Source organism: Littorina saxatilis, linkage group LG1, assembly GCF_037325665.1.
Source record: "Littorina saxatilis isolate snail1 linkage group LG1, US_GU_Lsax_2.0, whole genome shotgun sequence".
Taxonomy (NCBI): Eukaryota; Metazoa; Mollusca; class Gastropoda; order Littorinimorpha; family Littorinidae; genus Littorina; species Littorina saxatilis.
The window spans coordinates 45,604,414-45,628,471 of record NC_090245.1 but is presented as its reverse complement, the minus strand read 5'-3'; the positions used below and the strand labels follow the sequence as shown (position 1 = coordinate 45,628,471).

Here is a 24,058-nt window from a genome sequence, read left to right as displayed (position 1 = left end):
CAACTCTCCCTCTCTCTTCCTCTCGATCCTCCTGCCGCACTCACCGCGTACTAGGTACATTGAGTGTTTTGATCGGATGAAAACAATGCAAGTGTCATGTGTGTACTCACTGTACGTTTTATGATAAGCAGGGATGAGCAAATGGGTCGCCCTGGTGACGCCTTCAGTGCAAGGTAAAAGCCAAACTCACATTCACACACACACACACACACACTCTCTCACTCTCTCACATACACACACAAACACACCACTGTGACTGTCACACACACACACACACATACACACAAACACACACACACACACACACACACACACACTCTCTCACATACACAAACACACACAAACACACACACATACACACACATACACGGTATACATGGAACGCTGGGAACCATAAGGGAAATGTGAACTATAGGAAAAGAACATGAAAAATCTCTCTCTCTCTCTCTCTCTCTCTCTCTCTCTCTCTCTCTCTCTCTCTCTCTCTCTCTCTCTCTCTCCATGCTCTCTCTCTCTCTCTCTCTCTCTCTCTCTCTCCTCCCTTAGTGCAATAAACCTCAGTAGGCCCTTTGTCGTGGGACACACAAACTGAAAGACAAGCTTGGACGTGTGCGTGGAGCTTAAACAGCAACGTTCTTGATGCTTTCTATCAATATCTTACAGAAAAATGTCTTTTTATTCACGCATGTTCCCGCCTCATCATTTCAGCTGGAACGCGCTGGCTGATGGATGCATTTAATAGAAGCGTATGTAACCTTTGAGCATATCTTATTTAAATCCCTTACATAACGTTTAAAGACTGCACCCCCTGACATATTCAAACGCACTTCATTGTGTGTTACATTAAGAACATTTCTTTGTGGAGAGTGTGGCTCCGATGTATTAAACAGTATGACACGAAAACAGATTGAAAGGAAAGCCTGGAGGGACCAAAGCTGTAAAAAAGAAGAAAAACAAGTCGCGTAAGGCGAAAATACAACATTTAGTCAAGCTCAGTCGAACTCACAGAATGAAACTGAACACATTGCATTTTTTCCGCAAGACCGTACAGTCGTAGCATCGTCTGTCCATCGCTCGTGGCAAAGGCAGTGAAATTAACAATCCAGAAAAGCACGGTAGCGGTTGCGCTGAGGAGGATAGCACGCTTTTCTATATCTCTATTCTTTTTAACTCTCTGAACGTGTTTTTAATCCAAACATATCATATCTATATGTTTTTGGAATCAGGAACGAACAAGGAATAAGATGAAATTGTTTTTAAATCGATTTCGGAAATGTAATTTTAATCATAATTTTTATATTTTTAATTTTTAGAGCTTGTTTTTAATCCGAATATAACATATTTATATGTTTTTGTAATCAGAAAATGATGAAGAATACGAAAAACGTAATTTTGGATCGTTTTATAAAACATTAATTTTAATTACAATTTTCAGATTTTTAATGACCAAAGTCATTAATTAATTTTTAAGCCTCCAAGCTGAAATGCAATACCAAAGTCCGGCCTTCGTCGAAGATTGCTTGGCCAAAACTTCAATCAATTTTATTGAAAAATGAGGGTGTGACAGTGCCGCCTGAACTTTTACAAAATGCCGGATATGACGTCATCAAAGACATTTATCGAAAAAATGAAAAATAGTCTGGGGATATCATACCCAAGAACTCTCATGACAAATTTCATAAAGATCGGTCCAGTAGTTTACTCTGAATCGCTCTACACACACACACACACATACACCACGACCCTTGTCTCGATTCCCCCCTCTATGTTAAAACATTTAGTCAAAACTTGACTAAATGTAAAAAGAAAGAAGAAAAAAATCAAAAAAAGAAAAGAAATCGTCTTTACGCCAGGTATGATCAACGTTGTAAGCATCCCCACGGTGAAACGACATCAAACGTCGCTTTTAGCCCCTTTGCCTTTTGGTTGACTCTTACTTACGTACTGCGTCGCAAAAAGTTGGATTCGCTTGACTGACTTTTCCCGTTCAACGCACTCTAATGGTGGATTGTTGCACTTAGCGTGTTTGAATAATTAACCGTCTACGAACTTTCCCTTGACATTAAATTTTTTGTATCGTTTGCGGCACGAAAAGTAGCTCGTAAGAGATAACCAAAGCAAAAACAGAACGAAACAAAAGAATAAAGCAAACCAACTAAAGAACGGACGAACAAGCAAGCTTAACAAATAAATAAAGAATAAACAAACAACACGATCACATTACACCAACAAACATGACAAGTATGCAAGTGACATTAACATAAGGGTTTGCAGGAAAATGTGTATTGAGGGGCTTTGACGTTATTGTCATATTCTTCCAATGTCTAAGTAGTTTCCATGCGGAGAATAGCAGTGACATCTTCCGTAAAATTATAACAGCGCAAAGTGCGGAACATGACTGTGAGTGTGAACATTACAAGTGTAACTTGTGCTCCTTTGTTGTTTACTACAAGTGTAGTTTCCGCGGCTTTATAAAGCATGAACGAGAATAAAACACTGTTTAAACCCACAAGACTGTGACGAAATTTGCACCATCTGTACGCAGTCAGTGCCCAGAAATGTGTCCACACTATTCAGTACCTGCGAACCGATATAAACCTCACTGCATAAATGCACCGGTTGCCCCCCTGACTCAATGGTACAAACCACATTAATAATACAGTGGAACTCCCCTTTAAGGACTTGCAGAAATCTGAGAAAATCAGGTCTTAACAAGTCGCCTAAGGCGAAATTACTACATTTAGTGAAGCTGTGGAACTCACAGAATGAAACTGAACGCACTGCATTTTTTCACAATGACCGTAGTCCGCCGAGACTGTTTAGCGCGGTAGTGGTTTCGCTGTGCTGCATAGCACACTTTTCTGTACCTCTCTTCGTTTTAACTTTCTGAGCGTGTTTTTAATCCAAACATATCATATCTATATGTTTTTGGAATCAGGAACCCACAAGGAATAAGATGAAATTGTTTTTAAATCGATTTTGAAAATTTAATTTTGATCATAATTTTTATATTTTTAATTTTCAGAGCTTGTTTTTAATTCGAATATAACATATTTATATGTTTGTGGAATCAGAAAATGATGAAGAATAAGATGAACGTAAATTTGGATCGTTTTATAAATTATTTTTTTTTTACAATTTTCAGATTTTTAATGACCAAAGTCATTAATTAATTTTTAAGCCTTCAAGCTGAAATGCAATACCAAAGTCCGGCCTTTGTCGAAGATGGCGTGGCCAAATTTCAATCAATTTTATTGAAAATTGAGGGTGTGACAGTGCCGCCTCAACTTTTACAAAAAGCCGGATATGACGTCATCAAAGACATTTATCGAAGAAAAGAAAAAAACGTCCGGGGATATCATTCCCAGGAACTCTCATGTAAAATTGCATAAAGAACGGTCCAGTAGTTTAGTCTGAATCGCTCTACACACACACACACACACACACACACACACACACACATACACACACACATACACCACGACCCTCGTCTCGATTCCCCCTCCATGTTAAAAAGAAGTGAGTCTTAAAATGGAGGTAAAAATACAGAAAATTTGAAATAGGGGATCTTAAAAGAGGTGTGTGTGTGGGGGGGTTCCATTGTTAGTCTTTCTCTCTCTATGTCTTTCTCTGACGCTGTCTTTGTGCAGGGCCGGACCCAGGGGGGGGGGGGGGGGGGGGGGGGGGGTTCCAGGGGTTGCGGAACCCCACCCCTGGAAAAAGCATGTACCTTGCTTTGAGTGTTGTTGTTTTTTTGTGTTTTTTTAAAATAAATTTTGTGTGTGTCTCTAACAAATTTTATGCAATGTGAAATCCGATGAGAAAAAGGTACCCCCCTCCCCCCCCCCCCCCCCCCCCCCCACCAACTCACACTGACAGGCCTTAACCCTCAAAACAAGGCCCAGAATGCACCAGATTGCACAGATTGTAACCGTTTTTCAAACATTTTCCGGGGGAGCATGCCCCCGGACCCTCCTAGTTCGCGCGCCTGCTTTGCAGGCGCGCGCTTGTGGCTTCGCCACTTCGCTGATTTGCCCCCCCAAAAAGGAGGAACCCCCCCCCTTACAACTCATTTGGTCCGGCCCTGTGTGTGTGTGTGTGTGTGTGTGTCTTTCAATCTCTCTCTCTTTTTCTCTCTCCAATCCCATTTCTTTGTGCATGAAGAGTGTATGCATGGCGAGTAAGTGTCAAACTTGCATAAAAAGCGGTTTTCTCATCTCATTCGTGTTGTGTTTGTCTAGCTTTTTCTGCCCATCTCTCTCTCTCTCTCTCTCTCTCTCTCTCTCTCTCTCTCTCTCTCTCTCTCTCTCTCTCTCTCTCTCTCTCTCTCTCTCTCTCGCTCCCATCCCCTTTTCTGTGCATATGAATATGAAGTGTATGTTGGTTTTGAGTGACTGCCCGACCTTCATATAGCCGGTAAAAAGTGGTTCTCTCCTGTCAGTCGTAAACGTATAGTCTGTGTGTGTGTGTGTCTCTCTCTCTCTCTCTGTTTCCGTTTATGTGTCTATTTCTGTCTTCCTCATCCCCACCTCACCCCTGCCTGGTTCTCTTTCACGTGCGAATGAGATAAATTATAGCGAGAAGATGAGTGTGTTAGTGTGTGGGGGCGGGCATGAACTTGACTCAATCATCTCAAATGTCCAACAGTACTTTTCCACAAACACACCCCGATCGAATTTTAAAGTTATTCAAGCCTTTAATCATTGGAAGAGGAAGACTACCTTTTGTCTGACTGTGAATGAGTGTGTTAGTAGTGTGTGGGGGTGGGCTTGAAACCAGCAATCTCAATGTCCGACACTGAACTTATCCACAAACACTCCATCGAATTCAAAGTTATGGAAGTCACATGCCCGTTACCACAGCTTGAGTTTAAATCATTGGAAGAGGATGACTGGTCTTTGACTTTGTCTGACTTTGAATAAGTGTGTTAGAGTGTGATGGTGGGCTTGAAACCAGTCATTTCATGTCCAACACAACTTTTCCACAGCCACCACCCCCGCTCCATCGAATTCAAAGTTATCCTGTTATTTTGTCATGGCCGATACTTCAGCCTGATTTTAAATCACTGGAAGAGGAAGACTTGTCTTTGTCTGGCTATGAACGAGTGCGTGTTTGTGTGTGGGGGTGGGCTTGAAACCAGTCATTTCATGTCCAACACAACTTTTCCACAGCCACCACCCCCGCTCCATCGAATTCAAAGTTATTCAGTTATATTGTTATGGGCGATATTTCAGATTGAGTTTAAATCACTGGAAGAGGAAGACTTGTCTTTGTCTGAGTGTGAATGAATGTGTTAAAGTGTGTGGCGGGGATCGGCTTCAAACCAGTCATTTCATGTCCGACACAAGTTTTCCACAAACACACCTCAGTCCAACTCAACACTATCGAAAATCATATAATGTGAACGAACAGCCATTACTGACTTTTAACTGAGTGAAACCTTTATGAGAAGACGACTTATTTATAATAAAAGCTGTTTTTTTCCCAGAGTGCGTCAGTCTGTTTTGTTGTGCTTAGGCCAAAAAAAAAGAGGTCTGTTTACGGTAACATAGGCCCAAAAAATAGGGTCGGTAGGTCGGGATTTTTTTTTTTCTCCAAAAAACCATATTTTTACGTTATTTTGCAAATGCCAAAAAAAAGTCTAGGGTCGCGCGAAAAAAATAGGGTCGGTCGGGTTACCGTAAACAGACTATTTATTTTTTTGGCCTTAAAACCCGTCAGCTCGATGTCTCCCAAGTAATTGTCCACAAACACTGCACCCAGATCAAACTCCAATCCACAAATAGTCGAAACATGTAAGTCAGTTGTCAGTTATTAGTAAACAATGAATTAGATCATTGCTGGAAGACGATGTATCCATAACAAAGAGGTTTTTTTTTTTTGCGCCAGGAAAGAAAGCATGTGAGCGTAAGGGAGATCAGTCATCTCGATGTCTTCCAGTAGATGTTCACAAACACTCCCCGATCAAACTACTAAAGTTGAAGCCTATGACTAAAATGGCCATTATTACTGCAGTTTTAGTTCGATCATCAGTAGAGGAAGACTTTGTCATAATCCACAGGAGGGGATACGTGTACAAAAGTATGATGACGGGTTTGAAATCAGTCGCTTCAATGTCTTCTGGTAGATTTTCACAAACACTCACTGATCGGACCTGAAAAGTCACCCTCAGTCGAAGGCTATGACTTTATGGCCATTATTACTATCACAGGAAGAAGTCATTCAGGGTGCAGATGTTGTGTGTTTTTTAAGAGGGAGGGATGTTAAAGCATGTGTCACCAGGCGTGCAACCATTCATCTGAATGTATCAGTGGTTTTTTTTCTCTCACATACGCCACCTCAGTAGAACTCATAGTTATTTAGAATGATAAAAACACGAGTCAGTGGCCATGGAAGAAGAATCATTCATGACGCAGAGTTGTTGTTTTCTTCTGACAGGGAATTAAGTATTCAAACAATTTGCCTGAATAAAACATTTTGAAGGAAAATGACACGGCGCGCCACTATGATGTGCAATGACGTAACGTACGTAGGATAAGCGGGCTTCATTTACATAAACAACGAGAAAGCTACATTGACATAAACAAAACAACCCCCAACTTGTTGTATAATTATATACTTAAGGCCAACATGTCTGACCTAGTACGCCCCGACTTGGCCTAGTGGTAAGGCGTCCGCCCCGTGATCGGGAGGTCGTGGGTTCGAACCCCGGCTGGGTCGTACCTAAGACTTTAAAATTGGCAATCTAGTGGCTGCTCCGCCTGGCGTCTGGCATTATGGGGTTAGTGCTAGGACTGGTTGGTCCGGTGTCAGAGTAATGTGACTGGGTGAGACAAGAAGCCTGTGCTGCGACTTCCCCTGATAGCATGCTAACGTTAATTTAACGTTAATTTAACGTTTGCATGGTTAGATTTTGGTTTACGGTTAGCATTAAACGTTAAATTAACGTTAAATTAACGTTAGCAGAAAAACGGTTCTAAAGCAAACGTTAAATTAACGTTAAATTAACGTTAGCAAGCAAACCGTTTTCATGGCAAACCTTTTTTAAACGTTAATTTAACGTTTGCCTGAAAACCAATATAAAACGGTTTGCATTGAAACGTTAAAATAACGTTAAATAAACGTTTACACATAACCGTTCAATATCAAACCATTTTTAAACGTTAATTTAACGTTTGCCTGAAAACCAATATAAAACGGTTTGCATTGAAACGTTAAAATAACGTTAAATTAACGTTGGCACATAACCGTTTAAAATCAAACCAATTTCAAACGTTAATTTAACGTTTGCCCGAAAACACAAAAAAAACGGTTTGCACTGAAACGTTAAAAAAACGTTAAATAAACGTTGACACATAACCGTTCAAAATCAAAGCAAAAGCAAAAAAAACAACAAAAAAAAAAAAAGTTATTGTTGTGGTGGTAACATTGACATTAACAATAACAAGCAAAAAAAAAAAAATTTGAAAAAAAAAAATTTTAAAAAAATAAAAATTTAAAAAAAATAAAATTTACATATTATATCAAAAAACAAACGTTTCAAAAAAATGTATTTGTAAAAAAAAATAATAAAAAAAAATTACCATAATGTAACGTTAAATTAACGTTAGTTTTATGTTTTATGGCTAACGTTTATTTCATGTTTTATGGCTAACCTTAAATTAACGTTAGATTTAGGTTAGTTTGCTCATCAAGATAAACGTTAAATTAACGTTAACATTTAACGTTAATTCAACCAAAATAAAACCATAATATAACGTTAAATTAACGTTAATTTAACGTTTACCGCTAATATCAATTTGACCAAAATAAAAGTATAATACAATGGCTGTTTGAACGTATTTTTCACGTTGAGTGCAAACATTAAAAAGAACCCCCCAAAAAACATAATCAAACGAATCATAAGGAAAATAATTTTATTTAATTTTTTATTTTGCTTTTTAAATTTTTTTCTTATTTGAAGATGCATTTCCCATAGTCTTTTCTGTCTGCTGTTGTTGTAGTGTTATATATGTAGCTAAAACCATGTTAAAAAAAGACAAGCAAACACCAACATGTAAAGTCAAATCAAAGTTTGAAAAAGGTTTTTGGTGAGAACAGTTAACTTTGCAGCTAACGCTATATGATCTTGTTGTATTACTTAATCCGGAGAGCATGCAGGCTGTTGATTTTTTTTTTTTTTATCTCTGTCTCATTGCAAGGATGGTACTGGCCAGGTCTCATATTTTGAGCCAAAGACTGTACATGCTAACATAAAACAAAACAAGAAAAATAAATAAAACCATTAGAAACATGTTTTGACAATATGTTGTAAACATTTATTCATCATTCCTTGATATTTCCACAATATAAAAAATAAAAAATAAAACCATGATAAAAATGTCAAAAGTTGAATCAGTTCTAAAGTTTCTAGAAGTGAGTTTGGATATATATATATATATATATACCACACTTTTAGGTTCTGTACCTAGAAATTTACCAATTCTATTCCATCTTTTGGGTTTAAAAAGTTCTTTGCAGATATATATATTATACATCCAAAATGATGCCACAAGAGACAAGGAAATATGAGGTTATTTGCAACACCACCAGCAGAGGAAGAAGTCGCTCACTTTGCAGCAGCAGATACAAAGAATTGTTGAATTTGAAGCAGGAGCAGACACAGAAGTTGTTGAATGTGTAGTATCTGCAGCAGACAAAGAAGTTGTTGAATTTACAGCAGACGATATATTTGTTAAATCTGCAGCAGCACACAAAGAACTCATTCACTTTGCAGCAGCTCCAGACAACAAGAATTGTTGAATTTTAAGCAGGAGCAGACACAGAAGTTGTTAAGTTTGCAGCAGGAGCAGCAGCAGACAAAAAAGTTGTTGAATTTGCAGCAGACGATATACTTGTTAAATCTGCAGCAGCAAGCAAAGAAGTCATTCACTTTGCAGCAGCACCAGTCAACAAGAATTGTTGAATTTTAAGCAGGAGCAGACACAGAAGTTGTTAAGTTTGCAGCAGCAACAGACAAAGAAGTTGTTGAATTTGCAGCAGACGATATATTTGTTAAATCTGCAGCAGTAGCCATGGAAAAAGTTGTTGATACAACCAGTGCAGACGATGACATGTCTGCAATAGGCGACTTTGAAGATCTGCTCCACATGCTATGACACCTGCAAAGACAAAGAATGCAACAATCTTAAAACATAAAGAATTCAGTGTTATTTGAGAACTTCAGTGTAAACACTATAATTATGTCTTCTTTGTTGGTGTTCTTTGCTGAACATAGAACTGAAGGTAAATAAGGTTTAAATTTGTCTTTGCATAATGCCAATATTGTTGAATTTACTTCTGTGAATTTGCTAACTTTGATAGCATCATTCTGTGTTTGAATGAAATGCTCTATGTCAATGCTGCCTGGCACGGACAACAGCCCTACCCACCCATCCACCCCCACCCCACCTACACACACACAGAACACCTTCCCCAAAATGTTCCCCAGACTAAGACAATGGAATGTCAGTTGGACCTTGACTAAAAATATGTATAGGTAAAGATGTCCCAGCTACAACAAATTGTTCTGTCAGAAGACCTCCTACATGTCGAAATGATGTGATGGCCGACCAGCCAAGAATTACATGTATCAATGACCCTATGCTGAGGCCTGACAATAACACTGCCTTCTCTCAAATATGATTTTCTGTTATATAATAATATGACTGCTGGAACATTCATCTTAGCGTTAAACAAGGATTTTACCTGCAAACACACACACACACACACACACACACAGTGACACACACAGTGACACACACTTACTTGGCCTCAACAGCCAGAATGTCGGGGTTGTACCTTGTAGTTTACATCCCTGTGAATGCTTTCTGTTCCATCCTCATGGTAATTCCTCCCACCCTGCAATGAAAGCATTGATGTGTGAATTGCATTAATTACAATAGTCTAAACACACTCAAATCTTTACTTGTTAATGAAGACAGAGAGATAGAGAGTGGGAATGGGGGGGAGGGGGGGGGGGGGGGGGGGGGAGGGAGAGAGCAGTTGTCAATCAAACCTTGTTTTAAGTGTCTTTGAATAGATCATTTTCGAAAATTACTCCCCATGCCTCTCCTGAGATCTCTTATTTACTGTACAGTAATGCATTTGACCTGAAGCTGTAAGATTGAACAGTAAGTGCCCTGGGTGCACATGTGTGGAAAGTATCAGATTGAGAGAGAGAGAGAGAAATTTTCAGATTGAGAGAGAAAGAGAGAGAGAGAGAGAGAGAGAGAGAGAGAGAGAGAGCGAGCGAGCGAGAGAGAGAGAGAGAGAGAGAGAGAGAGAGAGAGAGTATTAACAGACAGACAGAGACAGACAGACAGAGAGGCTGAAACAGAGAAAGAAAGAGACAGAAGGCAGGAAAGAAAGAGAGAGAAATCCACCTTTCCAATCGTTATGCATGATATTGCTTTGATATTTGTGACTCGTATGAAAAATAAGTCAACAATCACAATGCCAACGGATCGTGAACTATGAATCACAACATTACCTGAATTTCTTCAGTGCTGAAAGTTCCATTTGCCATTCGCCTCAGCGTCACAAGATCTGTAGTGTGTATTCCTGATATGCTGAAGTGTAGCATGTTATCTTATACATGTATCAGCAGTCACACTGACTTTGAAGTTGCTAGCGTGTTAAAAACTGTTACAGAAACTTTTTTTAATTTCGATTCCAGTTCCACAGTGAAAAGTTTGAGACTGAGAGTAATGTCCCTTGGCGATCAAGGGAGGTCACTCAGAATTTTCGTTTCTAGTTACCAAAGGACGTAACGGCAAGTTGTGCTGTCTGCTGATGAGGAAGATTGGGAACTGGCACTGGCAGAACTTTGCAAGAGCACTATGATACACCAACAGAACCAGACTGGACAGTCCAATACTAAGACCGAAGGCGCAAGACATAACTGGACTGGTTTCAAGATTTTTACAAACTTTGAGTGAGTATTCGTATTGCCTATGGAACTTGGAAGATAGATTTGCTAATTATTGAGACTAGATCAGATGTATTTTTTATCTCTTGGAATACATGACTGATGAGACTAAAAAGTTTGCTTTGTTTCTTAGGTGTGTGTGTGTGTGTCACTGTGTGTGTGTCACCGTGTGTGTGTTTAGGTGTTTGCTGTTTTTCTTTATTGTTGTTGTTGCCTGAAATGGTGATTTTAACTAAGAATCCTTTTATGATTCTGTTGTGCATAATAAATAGCTTTTATTCTTTCAGATTTATACCACAAAAAAACTGTCTGCATTTGGTGGGGAGGTGCCTTAACTGGTCCAAAGAAAAGTGAGCTGATTGATGGCATGGCCGTTCATCGCATTTGGATGGGAAAAGGCAAAACCAATTTCCATTCTTCAACAAGCTGAAGGTTTGCATTGGAAAACAGTAAGTGGGTTTTTTAAATGAGTTTTCAATGTAACTGACAGAACAATTTGTTGTGTAATTATTATATAATCAGTTGTGTAATGCTTGCAAAACACACACACACACATGTACACACGCATCCCCCATCCCACCCCACCCCTTTCCACATGTATACATTACATACACATACAAACTCCAATTTGAACTGTACCTGTTTCAGTGGTGGACCTTTCTGGTGACCTGTAATTACTCAACTGTCTGTTGGAACATATTAGGGAAAATAATCTATCAATGTGCTTTTGTAAATTTGTTGGTTAAATCAGAATTACTTTCAATTCTGTTTCCAGTCCTTTGTGCAAATTCGTATTAATTGGACATTATTTCTTTCAGATGAAAAAAATCCTGTCTACAATCGGAGAGAGAGAGGTGGCAATGGGAGGGGGCCACAGTCTGAAGGATGGCTGTACCAAAGCATGCAGTTGGAAGGGGACAACCCATCAAGGTTTACAATTATCAGCTTTGAAAACAGTGAGTACAATTTGGTACATGTATAATTATTGCTTGCAACAGACCCACAACCCACCCACCCCCCCACCCCCACACACACACTCATATAAATTCATATATCAACCGTTTCTGTTTCAGTGATGGACTGGAATGATGAACTTTTCTGTCTTTAAGTTTAATAACATTTAGGAAAACATGTTGTCATTCTGTGCTTGTTTGTTTTTGTTTTTGTGATAAGGCCTAAAAAAAATATAACCCGACCTACCCTATTTTTTGGGGCCGACCCTATAACTTTTTATTACATTTGTCAAAAAACAACCAAAAAACCCCAAATAAACGAGTGCAGAAAACGCAATGAAAGCGAAAGCGCCCGAGTCGCACACTTATTTCCCTGTCAACTAGGTTTAATTTGTACACGTTAGAAAAAAAAGTTAAAAAAAAAAGTGATTGCCTACCTTTCTACCCTATTTTATTTTGGCTATGTTACCGTAACCACACCTAATTTTTTTTTTGCCTAACTGAGAATCCTTGTTCTCATTCCTGTGCACATGACATGTATTTATATTGACTTTTATTCGCTCAGATAACAAACAAGTCTGCAATTGGTGGGAAGGTGTCTGGACTGGTGGGAAGAATGATGAGTTCATTGATGACAGATGATTGTACCAAAGTCCAAAGTCATTCAATCAGAAGGGGGAAAAACATCGAAGTTTCCATTGTCTGTGCTGAAAGTTCACACTGTTGACCAGTAAGTGAATTGTTTAACTCAGTGTCGTCTTTTTTACATTTAGTCAAGTTTTGACTAAATGTTTTAACGTAGAGGGGGGAATCGAGACGAGGGTCGTGGTGTATACATGTGCGTGTGTGTCTGTCTGTGTGTGTGTGTGTAGAGCGATTCAGACTAAACTACTGGACCGATCTTTATGAAATTTGACATGAGAGTTCCTGGGAATGATATCCCCATACGTTTTTTTCATTTTTTTGATAAATGTCTTTGATGACGTCATATCCGGCTTTTCGTGAAAGTTGAGGCGGCACTGTCACGCCCTCATTTTTCAACCAAATTGGTTGAAATTTTGGTCAAGTAATCTTCGACGAAGCCCAGACTTCGATATTGCATTTCAGCTTGGTGGCTTAAAAATTAATTAATGACTTTGGTCATTAAAAAACTGAAAATTGTAAAAAAAAGAAATGTTTTTATAAAACGATCCAAATTTACGTTCATCTTATTCTCCAACATTTACTGATTCCAAAAACATATAAATATGTTATATTTGGATTAAAAACAAGCTCTGAAAATTAAATATATATAACAATTAATATGAAAATTAAATTTTCGAAATCAATTTAAAAACACTTTCATCTTATTCCTTGTCGGTTCCTGATTCCAAAAACATATAGATATGATATGTTTGGATTAAAAACACGCTCAGAAAGTTAAAACGAAGAGAGGTAAAGAAAAGCGTGCTATCCTCCTCAGCGCAACTACTAAACCGCTCTTCTTGTCAATTTCACTGCCTTTGCCGTGAGCGGTGGACTGACGATGCTACGAGTATACGGTCTTGCTGCGTTGCGTTGCGTTCAGTTTCATTCTGTGAGTTCGACAGCTACTTGACTAAATGTATTTTCGCCTTACGCGACTTGTTTTTTTCCTGTGGTGCTTAATTTCAATATCAGTTGTGTAATGCTTGCAACATACACACACACACACTCTCTCTCTCTCTTTCTCTCTTGTTACAAATTGGGCTGAGACTTTTGATTTTGCATATATGTGGACTTGCGCCTGTGTGTGTGTGTGTATGCGCGCCTGTGTGTCTGTGTGTGTGTGTGTCTGTGTGTATGTGTGTATACATGGGTGTGTTTCTTAGTACATGTATTGTATGTGTTTGTTACTGCTAATGTGTGTGTATGTGTGTTTGTAAGTGTATGTTTTTGTTAGTGTATGTGTCTATTAGTGTGTGTGTGTGTGTGTGTGTGTGTGTGTGATTTAGTTTGTAATCCCAGCCATTGACTAAGAACCATTTTTCCTTCTCTATCCCAGGTTGGTATCCTGCATAAGATTATGACCACTTCAAAGTCAGGGAGCTGGGCCTGGCCACATAGTTCAAACAGAAGTTGAACTCCCTCACCATTACCATCATCATATTCTGTGAGGTGGACTTCACCTACGACCAGAAGTTTGACCAGCGTCAAAGAGCGAGTGCAGGCAGCTGCTAGTGCTACAGGACATCATTGCGCGCCATCTCACTAACAAGATTCAACACCTTTGCTGACCCACAGCTTCTGAATGCTGTGTTTGCAAAGCAGCCCGGCATCAAGCCTTATTTACATGGGTGCCATCATTCAGGACTAACACCAACAGTTCATAAACAAATATTCACTGTGCACACACATGTTTGGCAAAGTGGTGCAGAAAACATGCAGTCTTGCTGCTTGTTAATTTTTATTCATCGATGATTGTTTTTCATCTAGCTACTCCACAAAATATGTTAATATCTTTTGTGATAGCAAAAATCTTAATGAAATGAAGCAGAGCGCTATTTTAAGATCTGAGAAACAAAGGGACGTAATTGCTCTGCTATATGACATGTGCAACAAGAGTAAGTGAGATTATGTGGAAGCAATTTTCTTGGCACCTGTGAGAATAACACGCTTTGGAATGAACAAGAGACTTTACATCCTTGTCACACGTGTATGCATTAATAGCGCTTACATCCCTTTGTTTCTCATATTTTGTGCTACTGACTTGCTTGTATTACTGATTGTGCAAATACTTTGTATTGTTTTCATCTCTGATTTTGTCATTAACAGTGATCGCTGTCGATAATGAGTTTGCACAGCCCTATGGTATTTACCTTGATGAACCCATACCAACGCATTGTGATTGAAATTCTTAATTGCTGATCCTGTTATCGCCTTCTGATGATTTTTTTTATCAAGTTCAAACTAGTCAATGTAGCGTTGCTTCAATGAGATTAAGTCCACACATAATTTTTGTCTGCCCGATTGATAATACTATGCTGTGGTATTTTACTGAGACTGAAAAATGTGTTGTAATATTTTTTTAGTTCACATTTTCATGTTTTAGCAATTGAAGGAATTTAGTATGCATTGTTCAACATTTTAAAAGTGTTACTGTTATCAAATTAGTATTCACTTATTGAATTGGTAAAGACCTCAACAATTTAAATTTTAAATAAAATTTGTGATCTTGAATTTTCTGTGCATTAATTCAAATTTGTATTTGCAAATGTTATTTTAATGTTTTCAGGAGAACGTAAATTTAATGTTTGCATGTTAACGTTAATTTAACGTTTGCATGTGAACGTTAATTTAACGTTTGCATGTGAACGTTAATTTAACGTTTGCATGAGAACGTTTGATTATGGTTTTGTTTTGGTTAATTTTATGTTTGCATGCAAACGTTAAAAAAACGTTAAATAAACGTTAATAAAACGTTTTATTTTGGTTATTTTTATGTTAGCAAAAAACGTTAAAAAAACGTTAAATAAACGTTAATAAAACGTTTCTTTTTGGTTTTATTTTGGTTATTTTTACGTTAGCAATAAACGTTTAAAAAACGTTAAAATAACGTTAATCTAACCGTTATATTATGGTTTGATTTTGGTTTTATTTTGGTTATTTTTATGTTTGCAAAAACGTTAAATTAACGTTAATTTTAACGTTATATTATGGTTAGATTAACGTTAGATTAACGTTAGATTAACGTTAGATTAACGTTAAATGTTAACGTTAATTTAACGTTTTATCACATGAGCAAATTAACGTTAAATTAACGTTAGCGGTAAACGTTAAATTAACGTTTACCGCTAACGTTAATTTAACGTTAATTTAACGTTAGCATGCTAACTGGGTCTGTCTTGTGTGTGGCGCACGTTATTATATGTCAAAGCAGCACCGCCCTGATAATTATGGCCCTTCGTGGTTGGCTGGGCGTTAAACAAACAAACAAATGCACACACACACGGCACACACACACACACATAAATGCACTCACACACACACACAAACACACACACACACAAACACACACAGTAAGTTCTAGCCACTCAAACAAGTGCCAACAATTGCCAATTATTAATGGAAACCAAAGACAATCGGTCTGCTTTTCAACCACTTGGCTGGCCGTGAGCATAATATCCTATAGCCAGGAACCCGTCCCGTCATCACTTCCTCGACCATTCAAACAAAGGTCTTTGTCCCTACCAGGCCGTGGTCGGTTCAACATGTGTACCGGCCCCCACCCCCTTAATCTCACTCTTCAGCCACCCCCTTCCCCTTTCCCCTAATAACGGGATCCAAGCGTTTCTCAAAAACAAAAATCTCGAAAATAATCGTTAGTTTCTTTGTCAAACTGACCCACTTGGTGCAAACTTGTCCGTGCACAAAGCAGGCGCGCGCGCGTTTCCGCGTGATGACAGACGGCACACGACGCGGCGTCCCAAGCACGGCAGGTGCAGCGTGCAGAATAGCGCGATTGTCAAAAGTATTATGAACGAAAAGCGCTGTTGTCAGTGCTGTGCCAAAAGCGTATTGCGCGTTTCCATGGAAACTGTTGTTCCCACGTCCCAGTGATTGCCAAAGAGAAAGAGTGCACCGCGACACGTCTTTTGCACAGCAGGTGCAGTGTTGAGAATAGCGAGATTGGTCTAACTTTTACGCTCAAAAAGCGCTGTTCGTGACTGAGACGCCCTGCCGGTTTGAGGGCCGTGTCGCGCGTTTCCAGGGAAACCGTTGTTATCACGCGCGAGTGGATGCTGAAGAGAAAGAGCAGCGGGAACACCGCCAATTATGTCAGAGTGAACAGTACAGTTTTCTAGACAGCTCTCCTTATAACCCGCATGGCCCCGAATCCAAAAACAAAGAGACTGCCAACGTTCCAAAATAATTGGCCCCAGCTAATAACTCCATCTTTGGTGTGCTGACATGGTCATGGTACTGCTAGTAAACTTCATGCTTGTGAACATATCTTTGCTTTAAACTGAAGCATACTAAGTATACTAAGCTTACTGCACCCCCCCTCCCCCCGCCCTCTCTCTTCATTGAAAGCAAGGGAGGAATTCAAAACGCATCCCGCGTGTGTATATTTGGAAGAACGATTATACATGAACTTGACTGTGGCAGCTTTTTTATCCGACAGTATGCGCTGAAATGGCTTATAATTGTATTCAGTAAAATGATTTAGTGTTGTTTTCAGTTAAATGGTTTATGATCGTATTCAGTAAAAAAAAATGTGTGTGTGTGTGTGTGTGTGTGTGTGTGTGTGTGTGTGGGGGGGGGTGATGGTGGTGGTGTAGTTACAATTCGTATAAAAGGGCATTGGAAAATTATCATTTTCCCCGTGTAGTTTCAGTGTACAGGAACGTGGCAAGTATTCGGTTTTACCAGTCAAATGTTCCAATCTTGCTGCGCATGTTCTCTGAAGTACTTGCTCCTTCCTGGTGTTTCGTTGGCAGCCTACTAGCGACAAAAGTGATTTCCTTTTGCTTGTAATTCCTTGACCTTCTGTCGCTGTCTGTGTCCTGTGTAGGCCGACGCCTCTCTCGTCCTCGTCAGCCGCTTTCTTCCTTGTCTGTCTTGGCACTGCCAGACTCTCACACGTTCAAAGCCAGGCACAAATACCACGACATTTTTCTTTGACATCTTTCTTTGACATCATTGACATCTTTCGTTTTCTTGTTTAGCCTTTTGTTAGTTAGATATTAAGTTAGTCAGTTATCAGAAATCTTAGTTGGTAGAACTACAGACAAACCCGAAGCATTCACTAGTGCGTCGACTTAAATGGTCGTTGAAGTGAATGGACAAAGAAATTATAACTGATGAGATAACTAACAACAACACACACACACACACACACAAACACGAAACAACGAACAAGATAACAGATACAAGTTTCAACTGAGAGACTTTAGTCACCCAGCACCAGGCATCGAAGTACAGAAAATGGGTGCAAACAAAAACAACCCCCAAAACAACAAGCAGAAACGGTTTCTGTGCCGATTTGGAGTGTGAGAGGCGACAGTTGGTCATTGCACTATTCACAGCCTTTACACAGTCTCGGGTCACGTTACCCCGCCCCGACTGTCACTCGACCAACCCCGACTCACTGTGAAGGGCTGTTGCCAACACCGTCCCCACCCCCACCCACCGCACCCGCTTCTTCCTGTTACAGTTTACTATTGATTTGTCCCGGCGTTAGCGTTTTCTGAGGTCACGTGGTCATTGGATGGAGGAGGGTAGCAGTTGTTGGCAGCTTGCTGGAGTTTTTATGTGAGTTGGAAAACCGGTCTTTGTTTCTTTGTTTGTTTATGATTGTTTATAACTGATAATATAACATGATTTTGTTTACTGCCTGATGGTAGTAGGGTCAGACATTGAAACAGGAAGGGTTTTTTTTCTCTGCAAAATTGTGAATTGTTAATGTGTTAATGGAAACAATCAACAGTGTTATACTTCCTTATTGTTAGATAATGCTATCATAAATGTGCTTTCTGTGATAAGTTTTCCTTTCTTTTCATTTAACGTCAAAAGATAGCAAGCAGAAAAAGAAGATTTTAAAACTCCCCTCATGTGAAAACGAAACTTAACTTTTGACGCAAGGAAAATCATGCAAATCTATTCATCTGAACTCCAAAATGTATTTTTCGTTTCATTGTTTTTCTTGTGGAAGGGGGAAAAGAGTTGTTGGATGGTGTGTATTTTTGATTTAGTTTTCCGCTGGTGTGATGCGTTGACCCTGAGAGAAATAATGAAGAAGTTTTAATGATACAGGAAAATAAAACTACCGTGTCGTCATTTGAAAGAAAAATGAGCAATACTTGTCTGTGAAAAGCGTTATAACAAAAAAACTGCGTTTATTCTGTTTTTGTTTTTTGTTTCTTTGGTGTGAAAAGTGTTATTACCTTCCGAGTCAAGGGCGGATCTGGGGGGGGGGGTTACACGGGTTACGTAACCCACCCCCCACCCCCCACCACCCCAAAAAAGAGGTAATTTATTGGCTCAGGATGCACCAGATAGCTCTATTTTGCTTCTTTGGATAAAAAAAATTTCCGGGGGGGCATGCCCCCGGACCCCCCTAGAGGCTTAGGCGCCTTCGGCGCCGTCAACTTGTATCTTCGCAGTCATTTTGTAACCCCCCCCCCTCCAAAGTGAATTGATCCGCCCTTGCGAGTGATGGTACGTATGTTATGCCGTTTTGTCGATTCAGAGCGACCACACATAACGATATTTTGATAAAGACACAAGCCAATTATTTGTAGAAACCCCAGTCTGCTATTGCTGAAACAATCAAGAAGGCAAAATAAATGTTACTAAAAGACCGCGATACTACGAAGAATGTTTTAAGTTTGTTATGACAGAAAACTCTCTCTCTCTCTCTCTCTCTCTCTCTCTCTCTCTCTCTCTCTCTCTCTCTCTCTCTCTCTCTCTCTCTCTCTCTCTCTCTCTCTCTCTCTCTCTCAGAGGGTGTCTGCAGAAGGTTAGAACAATAGGGGGTGTGGAACGTCTTGATAACGGCTTCAGGCTCCTGACAGTCTGCGATTCTGGTAACATTCTTTGTCTGCTTCTGGACTTTCACCGCCGGGACTGGTTTTCTTGTTCTTACTGAGCTGCACAACTAGCAATTACTCTGTGCGGTATGTGATGCTTTTCTGCAATTCTGATGGGATGTGCAAAATTATAGTGTGTATCATTGTAAACTTCGCTGGATGTCTCTGGTAGCGGCGCGCTCTCTCTCCCTCCCCGGCCCCTAAGTCTATCTCTCTCTTTCTCTCTCTCTCTCTCTCTCTCTCTCTCTCTCTCTCTCTCTCTCTCTCTCTCTCTCTCTCTCTCTCTCTCTCTCTTTCTCTCTCTCTGTTTTAACTCGATCTGATAAGTGCAATATCTGCGACATTATAATCATCACTGAAACTGTGTGTGACATTGTGGAACTCAAGTTCTGTACTTAATAATTTTCCAAAGCAGTTCCTGGAATCAGGCACCACCAGAGTCACCGAAGCATTGTATTCACATGATTAAGGTGGCCGCATTATCAATAGCCTGGTACCTATACTTAAACAACAGGTAGTTCCGTGCACGTCATTGTTTGTAGACCTGACCCCCACCGTAGCATGGTGCATATCGGTGTTTAAATCTCTGACACATATCCACAGAAAATCGAGTCACAATCACCTGGCATTAAGGGATCAACAGTCGGCTCTATCGTATTAGTGCCATGCTTATATTCAATCAGTACCACCGATCTGGACGCTGGTTTGCAGAGTTAGGGTCGAGTGATTGCAGACACGGATCCCACCAATGCGAGCAATGTCCACTAAGTGGAAAAACATCCAACAGATGTCGAATAATGCTTTGGTATGGGGGGAAAAAGTCGATACTAGCCATACTTTGCTAACCACAGATCCGACTATAAGTTTGTACAGTAACGTACGGTGCTGTCTACATTAGTAGACAACAAGCTCCCCCCCCCCCCCACCCCCCCTGCCCCCTCTTACCCCTTCCCCCTCACTCTATTGTTAATACAGTAAGCACTATTGGTAGTCTAATATATTTGTACATCGTACCGGTGATCTGAATGGTTGTTCGCAGAGTAATTATGTAATTGTGATGTCATAATTAGTAGATACGGACCCCTTCTATAGCTCTTGATAGTTGATATATGTATATATTACATCTTTGAAATGCATCCAAATAAGGTTGTAGATCGATGAGGTCGAGGTCATGTTAACTTGGTGAGACTGAAAGGAATACCCGAAATGACTTTTCCAGAACTCGTATTTGTTGTTGATAGATTATAAGTGATGCACTTCATGCTTCACAAATATTTACCCGACTGATAAGATAAGGATCTTTTTCGGGGAAAGAACTGTAGGGATTTTCGATGATACGAATTTTAAGTGCGTATCAGATTAGCTTTATTAATAATGGTCATTGACTAGATTTTCTCTTGGCATGACACATATGTACAGCAGATCGAGGTTTTATTTTTAGTTTTCTTTGATTTGCACCTTTGGGAATGATGTCCTTTTGTTTACTTTTGTGAATAGTTACCCTTCTGTGTTTGTGCGTTTGTGTCCGACGTGTTCGATTCAGTATTCATGTTTTCCTTTTTCGATATTTCATGTCGCTCGTGCTGCCTTATTTTATATTTGAATACCTGATCAAACATTCGTATGCCGCCATACACTCATTAAAAATCGTACTGAGCAGAAAGAGAGATGGGTGACGGAGGGGGTGGGGGCGGGGTTGGAATTTTTCAGTTGAAAAGATCAACTTGTCGAAACAAGTTTGACTTCACAAAACTTGCAGCTTTGTCCAACACCTAATCTTTGGCAGAATTTAACCTGCAGCAGAACAATTATTCGGCCTTTGTGTAGCGCGGCAGTAGGCTTATTCTTACTGGCGTACGCGCACACTCGAGTAGTATTAGTGGCGGCAAGTGGATTTCTTTGTGGGGTGTGGGCCGTGTCTGTACGTGTCAGCAACGCTGAAGGAATTCTATGACTACTGAAATGAAAGATTATGCATGTGTGTACGTGTGTGTGTGTGTGTGTGTGTGTGTGTGTGTGTGTGTGTGTGTGTGTGTGTCTGTCACACACCTAACTACGCACGCACACACATACACACACTGACACTACACACACCACACACACCACACACACACACACACCACACACACACCGTCACACACACACACACACACGCACACGCACGCACACACACACACACACTGACACACACACACACACACGCATACCACACACACGCACACACACATTACTAGTTCTCCGCGGCAAAATTACCCGCCAATTTTCAACCGACCAATCCCTTTCTTTTGGCCTTTATGTTTTACGGAAATTCCAGTTGAAGACAAATACCAACCTCAACACCCTTGACATAGAATGGACTAGCCATCTCATATTGACACATTGAAGGTCTTAACTGTTCACAAAATAATCTAACGGCCTTGACCGACCACGAAAACTCTCAGTGAAAACTTTATGCTTGTGTTTTCTTCGTGTTTGTTTACCATGATGTTTTGATATGCTATTTAGTTCGCTAAATTTATTTTTATCAGAATGTCCTCCTGCGTGTTTGACTCAGGAGGTGGAGCTTGGAAAAAATCTTACTTTCTGTAAATGTTTGCTGAAAGACGAACCGCAAGCCGAGTCCAACAAAAACGGTATCATTGTACGTCTTAGCTGGGTAGAGCACTTCCACACCCCTTTCACCTGCAATATACCTGCTTTCATACACTAAAACTTGCATAGACGCATGCACACAAATGAATACAACGTCTTAATGTATGAGTTAACGTTGCCGATTCGTTTTGCATTATCTGCTGAATTATTATTCAGCCAAGAAGTATTAATTTAGCCGATGCAGACCTGTGCTTCACAGAGTGGTTCAGTTTCGGTGTGCGTTTGAGATACAGAGAGGAAAAGATAGTGAGAGAGAGAGAGAGACCGATGAGAGAGAGAAAGAGAGAGAGAGAGAGGAAGGGAGAGAAATAGGGGGATGAAATGGGATAGGAGGATGGTGGTCACGGTGATTGACCAGCATAGGCACAGGACAAAATACATCGTGCATATTACATTGTTCCACACACTGCAAAATTATTCATGTTTACGCGACTCAGTGCTTCGCGTATATACCCGTGCCTTATATATATATGGACTAGGCCATTTTTACAAACCCCAAAGACAGACTCTGTTCTTTTTTTGAAGGACGGCGTCTTTTACTTGTGCTGCGGCACTGCACAAGCTTGATTCCGACGGAATCTGTGTCAAAAATGGGTTTGAGCTCAACATCTCCCATTACACAAGGAAGAAAATGTTTTCAGCTGTTATCAATTTTTCCTGGTTCCTTTTACCATAATCGTCTCATCAATCACATAGTTGTTGTCGTGCAAACCATGTTATATGTTATTTTTCCTCATACGCCCTGTGCTTGAGTGTGTGCTTCAGCTGCACAATATTACATGCGGACGGATACTTCAAGTCCGTTTCACAGTGATGTTATCGCAGAATTATCTTCTCTCGTCGTTGTCTCTGTCGGCGTTTTGTGGCTGTCTGTCTTTGTCTGTCTGTCTCTGCCTGCAGTGCCTTCCTGTCTTTCTCTCACACGGGCCCTCTGTCTGTCTGTCTGTCTGTCTTTCTCTCTGTTTGTCTCTCTTTCTCTCTCTTTCTCCCTCTCTCTCTCTCTGCTGTCTGCTCTCTGTCGTTCTCTTTCCATCGCTCTATCCGTCTCTCCTTCACTCCCTCTCTCTGTCTCTCTCGTCCTCTCTCTCCCTCCCCCACCCCTCTCTACCTCCCCCCTCTCTCCCTCCCTCCCCCTACCTCTCTCTCTTTCTAGTCTCTCTGAGTCTCTCTCTCTCTCTCTCCCTCTCTCTCTCTCTCTCTCTCTCTCAGCTCTGTCTGTCTCTGTCGCTCTCTCTCTCTCTCTCTCTCTCTCTCTCTCTCTCTCTCTTTCTCACTCTCTCTCTCTTGTTTAACATTGTTGTTGAGTTTGACAGAATTCTATTGTAGTGTGGCCAATTTAAACGACATAACCTTCAAGAATTGTGTAAAGAGGTTGCGTGATCGTGACACTGCCCAAGAAAGGGGGGGGGGGGGGCACTCTTCTGACACTGTATCTTGTTCTTAATTAAAGTCTTGAAATGTATTGTTACCGACCACTCCAAGACGCGCTCATGGCGATCAGCGAGTTTGTTTCCTCCCTGTGCATGCGAACATGTATTCATGTTTCCCTACGCTGAGACTTTCGTTGTGAGCTTGGGATCTTTAACGTGAGCATGCGTGCATAAGGAGGTGTTCGGACACTGAGGCGGAGAATCTGCACAGAGTTGACCCCCTCGCCGAGCGTGGGGATCGAACCTTCGCCGATAGCGACTAACTGGATTGGAAGCCAGTGCCGCTGCCCAAGAGGAAATGTAGTGTTGTTGCTTGTCAACGAAGTTTCCATTGAGACAGGGGTGAGCATTGCAGACCGTTGCAGTTCGGCACCATGCATGGCACATAACAGCTTCACTTGATTACGCACGGTATGCACCGCACCCTCCCCCCCCTCCCCCGCCTTGGGCTTCGATCCCGCTCCCCATTCCCCAACCCCGAGAGATAGAAAAGCCCCCCATACC

At 40.5% G+C, this 24,058-nt stretch overlaps 1 protein-coding gene and 2 long non-coding RNA genes across 5 annotated transcripts in view; 2 read left to right on the top strand and 1 right to left on the bottom strand.

Moving 5' to 3' along the window:
• Positions 1-24,058, top strand: part of LOC138971007 (uncharacterized) — a 63,672-nt gene that overhangs the window by 27,410 nt on the left and 12,204 nt on the right. The window contains exon 1 of one of the 3 annotated variants that reach the window (XM_070343620.1): positions 18,060-18,195. The exons of the other annotated variants lie outside the window; for them this stretch is intronic. The gene's annotated coding sequence lies outside the window, so the exon portion shown is untranslated. Of the gene's footprint in view, positions 1-18,059; positions 18,196-24,058 lie in introns of those variants that run through there. 3 annotated transcript variants of the gene reach the window in all.
• On the bottom strand, positions 8,305-10,848 carry LOC138970995 (uncharacterized). Its single transcript, XR_011457139.1, has 3 exons — positions 10,532-10,848; positions 9,808-9,900; positions 8,305-9,161 (listed from the first exon to the last, which is right to left on the bottom strand). It is a non-coding gene; the product is annotated as an uncharacterized lncRNA (long non-coding RNA).
• On the top strand, positions 10,835-14,396 carry LOC138970989 (uncharacterized). Its single transcript, XR_011457138.1, has 5 exons — positions 10,835-10,975; positions 11,257-11,418; positions 11,788-11,925; positions 12,488-12,652; positions 13,946-14,396. It is a non-coding gene; the product is annotated as an uncharacterized lncRNA (long non-coding RNA).